This window comes from Sabethes cyaneus, chromosome 2 (genome assembly GCF_943734655.1).
Source record: "Sabethes cyaneus chromosome 2, idSabCyanKW18_F2, whole genome shotgun sequence".
NCBI classification, from domain to species: Eukaryota; Metazoa; Arthropoda; class Insecta; order Diptera; family Culicidae; genus Sabethes; species Sabethes cyaneus.
Window position 1 is genome coordinate 101,688,247 of NC_071354.1, and position 8,967 is coordinate 101,697,213.

Genomic DNA, 8,967 nt, shown 5'->3' on the forward strand with positions numbered 1-8,967 from the left:
ATGTTTTAATCAATGAAGTATCACTTAATGTCTGATCATTAGATAAAAGACTAATAGAAACTGCATCTGTGAGTATCATTGTTTGAATATATGTTTGTAAAAGAAGCGCGAAATATTGTGATTTAATTTTTTCATTGAATCAATGGTGGTTTTGAAAAAAAAACTTTAAAAAACCCTTCTTAAAAATCAGTACTATAATTACTTTTGCCAATATATAGGGCAGTTGATCCAATAGTTGTGGTAGTACCAATAGTTGCGCTACTATTCATTAATAATGCATATTTTCGTCACCGTAGCATTTTAGATAAAACAATTACATTCATTATACAAAACAGGTTTTTAGAAGTATTGGTAGTTAGGCTACACCATTTAAAATTAAAGCATTATTTGCTAAAATGCCAATTTTCCAAAATGCAACACGCAGTTGGAGCGCACAACTATAGGCGCTCATCTATAGTTTTGCTACGATGTTTTTTCACTTAGCAACCTAGCAATGTATATGGAATACCACAATTAAAGGAACATCAAACTTAATTAAGGAAACATTAGCGCAACTGTTGGTACAATATAATTGAATCGGAAAATTCATTTTTTCTTTATAAAGCTTCTCGCACAACGAAAGCTATTGTCTTGCCTTGTGACAAATACCTTGTATTGGATAAATTTATATCCCACAAGCATTAATTGAAGCATATACCTCAATAAACAAGCAAAATGAAGTTATATTGTGCTTAGTGGCGCAACTAATGGATCATCTACCCTACAGGGTTTTCAATAAGTTCGAATACACTTTAAACATGTGTATAAAAGAAAATTAAAATACAAGATATCCTTTTCTGAGTCAATTTTTATTAAAGCAGTGTTTATTGAGAACCTTTACGACATATTTGGTGGAACCCTCCCCCCCCCCCTCCTTTTGTGCTTTATGAAGAGCTTGATACGTTTCTCAAAAGAATCACACGCGGCACGCACCTGGTCCATGGGCATCTCGTCCCAGATCATGGAAATGAGCTTCTTAAATTGGTCCATATTGCTCACTTTATGTTCGCGCTGCTTGGCCAGCATATACGACCATATATAAAAGTCCAGGGGATTAAGATCCGGGGAGCTGGAAGGCCACAAAGTCTTATCGAGAAAATCAGTCAAACTCTCCCGACATCACGCTTGGACGATATTCGCCGTGTGGGCCGGTGCGCCGTCCTGTTGAATGACATAAAGACCTTTCCGTAGAAGTCACGTTGTGCCGGAACCACAACCATCTCCAGAACCACGGTCTTATAGTACGTGGCGTTGATTTTCACATTTTTCTCGATAAACACCAGTGAAAGCTTCCCACGCTTGGATACGGCCCCCTCCAAACCATTACCGACGCGGCGCTCTGGAACGGGGATTGCTGGCCAACGTCTACGCCCACAGCCGAACATTTTGGACACTGTGCGGCTGTTTCAAGATGAAGAGTTTCCCATCAGAAAACACGAACTCCTGACCAGCGTGCCGGGAAAGTATCAGTTTTGTTCTGTCCAGCCTCTTCTTCGTTGTAGCCTCCGTTACCCCGTGAACCTTACGTTTCTTGTACGGCTTGCATCCCAGGTCCTTTGCCATGATGGCGTGAGCAGTCCCGATCGACACATCCAGGTCAACAGCGGTCTTCTGGATCGAGCGGTTCATTTTTCGATGAACCCGCTCTCTCACCACATTGATTGCTGCGAAGACGCGCCGAAAGCGGCCACCCGGATCTAGCACGGTCCCTGACCGAGCCCGTCTCCCGGTACTGACGGATGGTGTTATAGATGAAATTCCGCTTCACCCCGTGGGATTTCAACCGCCGAAATATGTCGCCGGGTCGCTCACCTCTCGCAAACAACTTTATTACGACGTTACGGTACTCCTTCATCGCGCGCGGTAAACAAATAACATCAAGTCGACACCTTGCGCGTCGGTTAGCCTATATATAAGGCTAAAGCTGACACCAATACCAAAACACAGAATACACATGATGCGCACTTACACAATGATGAAAAGTTGTATTTGAACTTATTGAACACCCTGTAGACACTAGGATGGTGGTTGCCCGCTAATACAGAAGTGATACGAAATACCAAATCACTGACCGATCTTTCGATAAATGAGTCGACTGCGAACCAACTGTGTTCTTTTACAGTTACTGGCACTGCCGCAGCTTCTCGTAAGCTGGTGTTGGTTGTGGGGGAAACCAAATTGGCTGCTGCTGCTAAAATGATTGTCCGACACTTGAAAACTTTCCTATTAAATTCTGCTATGTATATTTATTCTTGACAGATACGTATTTCGCCTACGACTTGCAGGCTCCATCAGTGTCTGTTTTCGAACTCTGTCTGACAGTGACTGAGCAAGCAATCGAACAATTTTACATGTCTGCGATGAGGATCATCGTTTCGATCCGAATAGTGATCGCTTGGTAGTTCCCACATTCCAACATGTTACCCTTCTTGTATATTGTGCATATTACGTATTCCTTCAAATTCCTCCACTCAAAATAATCCACACGTCCTTTCCACGCGAAAAATCACGTAAATTTCTCTACAGGGATTTACGTGACTTTCAGGTGATTGTTATTGGAAAAAATAATAACATATATCTGATTTTCTCGTTAACGCATTAGTATGCATGCGAGCTACCTGAAAATCACGTAAATAGTACAGGAAAAGCTGGGTGGAAAATATTCACATAACTTTTCAGGTAACTTTGGCATGAAATATATTTTGAGTGTCTGGTAGCTTTTCTGTTTTCCAGATCCTAACTATCAACTAGTTGCAGACATGCAGCCAACCTATCGGAGCCCATCTTCATAAGCGCCGCTGTGATGCCATCTTTGACAGCTTATTTGTTGTTCCTAACCTGCTTGTTGGCTTCTATTACTACACCTATAATGGGAGTACTGATATAGGGCAAAATAGTCTTAGCCACTCAGCCCTATCATCGAGCTGTCGAAATGATGGCTCAAATAGAGGAGAAGAAGAAGAGTACTGATAAAGCTGTAGTCATTCCCCCTGTTATCTTAGTCAGTCTCCGCGCCATTCAGCTCGTTAGCGGGTGTGCGCAGAACTTTCTAATACCGGGTCTGATTTCCTGCTCCTGGCCAACCGAAGCGTCGAGGTCTCCGATGACGATTTTGGGGTCATGTCTTGGGTTTTTATTGTATTCACATTCAAGCTGCGCGTTAAACACCGTCCTTATTGCCCTCGTCACTTCCATGGCGTGAGCTAGGTGGCGTTGATAATGCTAACATTGCTCAACTTACTCATATGGCTGTCGATTGATCACCTCGTAATTACGCACTTCTGCATGGCGCCCATTACGATTCACGGTTAAAGCTGGTAAATGGTGTAGGTAACCATTTCCATACGAATGTATTGTAGATCGCTTCGAGTAAACCTCCAATGTAGAACTTATGAGGGCTCAATAAGTCGGAAAGCATGCGGGTAATTCCAAGAAAATTGAGATCGTTGTTGCAAATGTGGTCTTCTGGACTTCTGCACGGCCGTTGCGGAAATCCTATATGACTTTATGTGCTGGTCGTTGGAAAAAGTGCGATCTTCTAATGACCATGTTTTTATTACCATAAAATTCTGTGAACAGCTTTTCGTTTTAGTTCACCTCTCGTGGGTAATGGCGTCCCATGACGCGTTTAAGGTTCGCGTTGTTTAAACCAATTTTCACGTTGAAGTCGTCTTGCTGGATTTGAGTGTCGGGATTTTTTCAACTACAATATTCAGCTGGCTGTAGAAACTCTCTTCCTCCTGCAGGTCGCTAGCATCTATTGGTGCATAGCACTGGGTTGCAGTAAGGCTTCTAACCCGTGCTTGAAATCTGACCACGATTATTCTTTCGTTTACCGGTTCCCACTTCATCAAGGCCGCGTGTGCCCCTGGGCTCAGTACAAATTCAACTCCTCTCTCTAGAGTGGCATTTTCACCTCGTATGCCGGAGTAGAACAAGACTTGCCCATATAATGTCATGTATTTGCCGAAACCCGGCCAGCGAACTTCGCTCATCCCCAGGATTTCAAGCTTCAAGCGGCTAGCTAAGTCTAGGCAGCTTGCCCTAATGGGCAAGATTCAGTATAGAGTAGGGCGGGGCACATGTGCGACGTTTGAAGTTATCATCAATTGTCATGAGATGTAAAGAAGCACAGCAGTAAAATATACTTTATATTGATGCAACAGCTCAATATCTTCACATTCAACTATAAATCATTTGGGATAATAGTGTTATGCAAAATAACTAAATTCTATTCTTCGTAAACAACAAATGTTTATGATAGATTTAAGCTGTCAAAGTAGTCACTCATCCATGCCAATGAAGTCAATTTACTCGAAGTCTGCAAATGATTGAATCGCACTTTTACCCCTCCTTACTCTATCCCATGTTTCGCTTCGTGCCCATGTTTTCATACTAAGGGTCGTTGCCAATAATCCAGATCGAAGTCCTCTTTTCATTTTCAAAACCTTTTTTGTTTTAAGGTACAGCAGTTTATTATCCTCAGGTCCCTATCCCGCTGTTGGGGTTGCCATCTTAGATGTGGATGGAAGCAACTGTTACTTCTTCCTTGTCTGTGTACGACAATTTGCAGATCGTGCAAATTATCGGTTTTTTTTGTTTGATTATAGTCACTTTAACAGCTTGGGTCATTCGTGATTTCTGCGCGATTGGGATTTGAACCCGGGTCCCCGGCGTGAGAGGCGTGAATGCTAACCGGGACACCGGGACTGGCCCCACAAATTATCGGAGTTTAAAATGAAAAGCGTCGTTTTTGTTGTTTGAGATCTCGATTTCGTATAAGATTGTTATGTGTATACAGTGGGATTTCGAATTTGGCGTGGTTCGATTTTGGCATGTCCCGATTTTGGCAACAAAAGTATCCGTTTTTGGCAACACAAAATATTTTATTTCCTAAAATATGCTTAAATATCAGACAGTTACCGCATATATAGTTTAAATGACGGAAAAATATTGCCCTAAGTGTGGCCATGAAAAAAAGTTTGCGGTTATAGAATGTTTCGATATTCTTCTTGCCGTAGGACTACGTCTTACCGCAGGCCGCCAAAACTTACTTACACCGCACGGATAGCTCTTGGCGGATTTTGTAAGAGGTTGCAATCGTTGATTAATAATATTTGCTCAATTTCTAACGCGTTTATGTTTAATTTTTTTCATATCATAAAAGGGTCTCGATTTTGGCAACATAGGCGACACGCATTTGTTGCCAAATTCGAAAACCTACTGTTCTGTTTTTTAATATTTAAGCATGAATCATTGATTTTTGGGATTTTAAAAACAGTTTTTATACTCAAAGTAAAAGTTATGTTCACAAAAATACGTTCATTGGGTTCTAATAGAAGGAAAGAATAAAGTGAAAACAATTTCATGATCATTACGTTTGTTACGAGCATAAAAACTGCTCTTGAAATCTCAGAAATCAATGATTCGTGCTTGAACTTAAATGTCGATAACGAAATTTAAAATATTTACCTGCAATTTATGGAGCAGTAGTAGATAGAACGCAGACGACAGAATCTCAAAAAAGGTTTGCTAAAGGAGACCTGGTTTGAGTGGCCGATCAGTAAACTAGTTTCATAAATCAAGTTATCAACGGTTGGCACCTATCTCGTTATTTAATATCAATTTCCCATCCCTGCAATCCCTGTTAGTGGCTGGATAAAACGCCAAGAGCCACTACAGAGTTTATTTTATGCTTGCAAGTTTCACGCTTGCCAATTACACTTTATAATAAAAGCCATTTTTATTGATAACTAAAAAATCACTACTAAAGGAGAAGTTCTATGCCGAAACGCCCCAGATATTTTATAGGAAAACTTTATTACCTACATGCAATTATTTTTCTACATCGAAGTTTCTGCTTGTTCTTGACGGAACTTTAGTTGATTTTTTATTGTATTGAAAAGACATTTGGTTTCGCAGCGCAACAATGAATCACCGGGAATGGCCGGCAGTACATATATGTATGTACAGGATATTTGTTGATTATCAATTTTACACAGCTCTCCACCAGCCGAAGGTAGGTAATTGCACTTAATCGTAGCGTTTCGTGCCACGTGCTCGACCCGATTTCGATCGACGCTGGTAGCATCTCCATAAACTCCATATCCACGTAAAGACGCTGCTTCATCTACCATCATGAGAGTCCTACATTGTATATTTACGCTCTGGCTCCAATTTTATCGTGGCCTCGAGTACCGCAGTGCTGAGTCCGTTTCGTGAGCCCCGGGGGAGAAGTGAATCGCATTTCAGACCGTCGAGAGAGCTCAGCAGCGGTTTGGAAATTTCCTCAATTAAGTTGGCTGTAGAAAACTATTCAGTGCAGACATTAGCAAAAATTTGCATTTATTTTTCACGTGCTGTATTCCAAACACACACCCACAACGGTTGGTGGTGCCGTGCCTGTATCCATTCGTTCGTTGGGCGAATTCCCACATGAATTGTTTTATTTTTCTCGCTTTTTATTTGTTTAGCATTTAAATCACATGCTGTGTGCATGCTACAGAGCCTACGAAAAACACCACAGCAAAGCCACAGAAGATTTAGTTGAAAGATTATTATCCTAGAAGGCACTAAAACTTTTCTCTACTTAATAATTTATGATATTTCGACGCAGCTATTAGGGTACAATAAATTTTCGTTTGATACAATTGACCTTCAAACAGTAGGATATACAAATGACCACACGATTCTTATTCTTCTAGTTATCACATTAGACAAGCAGTGAAATCCATACGTCGCCCAAATAAAGTACGCTGACATTGACGTAATTGATATTCTCTTCGAGGAAAATATTACCTTTCATTCATTTGAAACGTATAAGCAGTCTTCGATAAAAAGTAACAAAAGAGAAAGAAAAAATGTAAAACACCTCACCTTTTAGGCGACGTTGCCACGTTTACTCGGCCTCTGACTGGCCCGGCTCCGGCTTGCTATGTATACACGTTTTTATGAGGTCTATGTATGCCTGTATCTATCCGCCCATGTTTGACTCTGTCTCTCTACCTTCGTCCCCCTCCCCGTCACGCCTTGCCCATCCCTTTACTTCCTAATGCTGCTGAGCTGCTGATGAACTCTGCCTGGTGTTTCGTTCGCCCGTCCGTCCGTCCGACCGTTCGTTCGTTCGTCCGACCAACCGTCTATACAACTCAACATCCAGTTCTGTGCCTACTTTTCCTTTTTTCTTACTGGCTGGTTTGATATAGTAAGCGGAGAATAACGTTACTGGCGGCGCAATAAAATCGACCGAAGAGAACGAGGAACAAGTCACTTGCCGGCTAAGGCCTGGGTTGCTTTTTCTTCCTTTTGCATAAAATAAATTATATGGCGAAAAAGAATACAAGAAGCAGAAATCGACTTTTTGGGTAGAAAAACCTTTTTATTACGGATTATTCCATAAATAAATTCCACATTATTAGTGAAACATCAGCCAGTAATTTTTTAATTGTTGGTGTTGGGAAAAAATGTTGAATGATAAATGATTTAAGTACAATATTCAGAATTATACAGTTGTAGGTGCAATTAGAGTTTATTTTTAGGCTAATAAAATTAGCAACTTTCAAACTAGAAATAAGTCAGTTTACTGTAGCACTGTGCCATTTAAAAATAAATTGACATCCTGTATTAACTGCATGGATCAGACGTTTATGTTTTAATATCTATTGACAATACTTAAATCTTACTTTTGAGTAGAGTAGGGCGGGGCATAAGTGCGATGTTTTAAGTTGTCATCAATTTTCGTGAGATATAAAGAAGGACAACAACATAATATATTTTATAGTGATGCAGTAACTCAATGTCTTCACATTCAACTATAAATCATCTGCGGTAATAGTAATCTGCAAAATAAATTCTTCATTCTTCTGATCAAGTGCCGATTCGCACTTTTACCCCACTAGGGGGGCAAAAGTGCGAATACCGCGGGGCAAAAGTGCGAAGCTCGAATCTATGAAATTAGCACAACAGTAGCTAACAAAACCATATTATCTCCAATCTGCGGTATGTTTTGGTAAGGAATATTCTCAATCTGCACCTTTTCTATTTTGCGCTGGTGAATTGAAGCCTCCGACAGATCGAAATTTTCTCAAACGTTTGTTTTTTGTTTCATCAGCGGAAAAACATTGTTTTCCTTCGACCAACATCTGTAGAGCACACAGTTTTCTGCAGATCGTCCATTTCTAGTATCTGTAATATAGTGCCAAAAGCTGTATATAATTAGCTATACATTTTTGCGTTGTCCATGAATCGCAATTTTGCCCCGTCCAAGAATCGCACTTTTACCCCGTTACGCGAATTTTGAATTGAATAAATTATGGAAAAGCGAAATATATTTTGTAAACTCTTTTCACCGTATTTTCAAAACAGATATGCGAGTGACGTGAAACACTGCTACAAAAAATTACATCAAAACCGCCCTAAAATAACATTTGCACATAACTCGGCAACTATGCTTCGTAAGCAGCCAAAGTTTACGTTAGATTCAAGCTTTCAAATTAGTCACCCATTAATGCCAATGTAGTCAATTTACTCGGAATCTGCACCCATAAATCATTAAATCGCACTTTTACCCCTCCTTACTCTATAACAAAGGTAAAAATGTAGTTTCAACCACATTTATGGTTGTTTTACGCACAAACAGAAATTTCATTTTGTTTCAAACTGATATGTATGATTGAAATGAAAATATTTATTGTTATATCGAAAACTCAATTTGCAAATACTTTACTTTTAATACAAAACTGTTATTTTCTTGATTCAAATAGAATTTCGAAAAATATTTTTAGGTTATAAAAATTTCGTTTGAAACAAATTGGAATTCTTTCGCTCCGTGATAGAAATGACACCTTTCCCCGAATAAACCCGTTAACGCTGACAAACGAACAGCGCTGCGCGCACGTGCCTTACAAGTCGCAAGGACTTGCATAGTGT

The 8,967-nt window shown here is 40.1% G+C and overlaps 1 protein-coding gene across 1 annotated transcript in view; it reads right to left on the reverse strand.

Moving 5' to 3' along the window:
* LOC128733940 (rhomboid-related protein 2) overlaps positions 1–6,994 on the reverse strand; it is a 38,561-nt gene extending 31,567 nt beyond the window's left edge. Inside the window, exon 1 of the mRNA XM_053827821.1 lies at positions 6,916–6,994. The gene's annotated coding sequence lies outside the window, so the exon portion shown is untranslated. The remainder of the gene's footprint in view (positions 1–6,915) is intronic.
* Between the last annotated feature and the right edge of the window lie 1,973 nt (positions 6,995–8,967).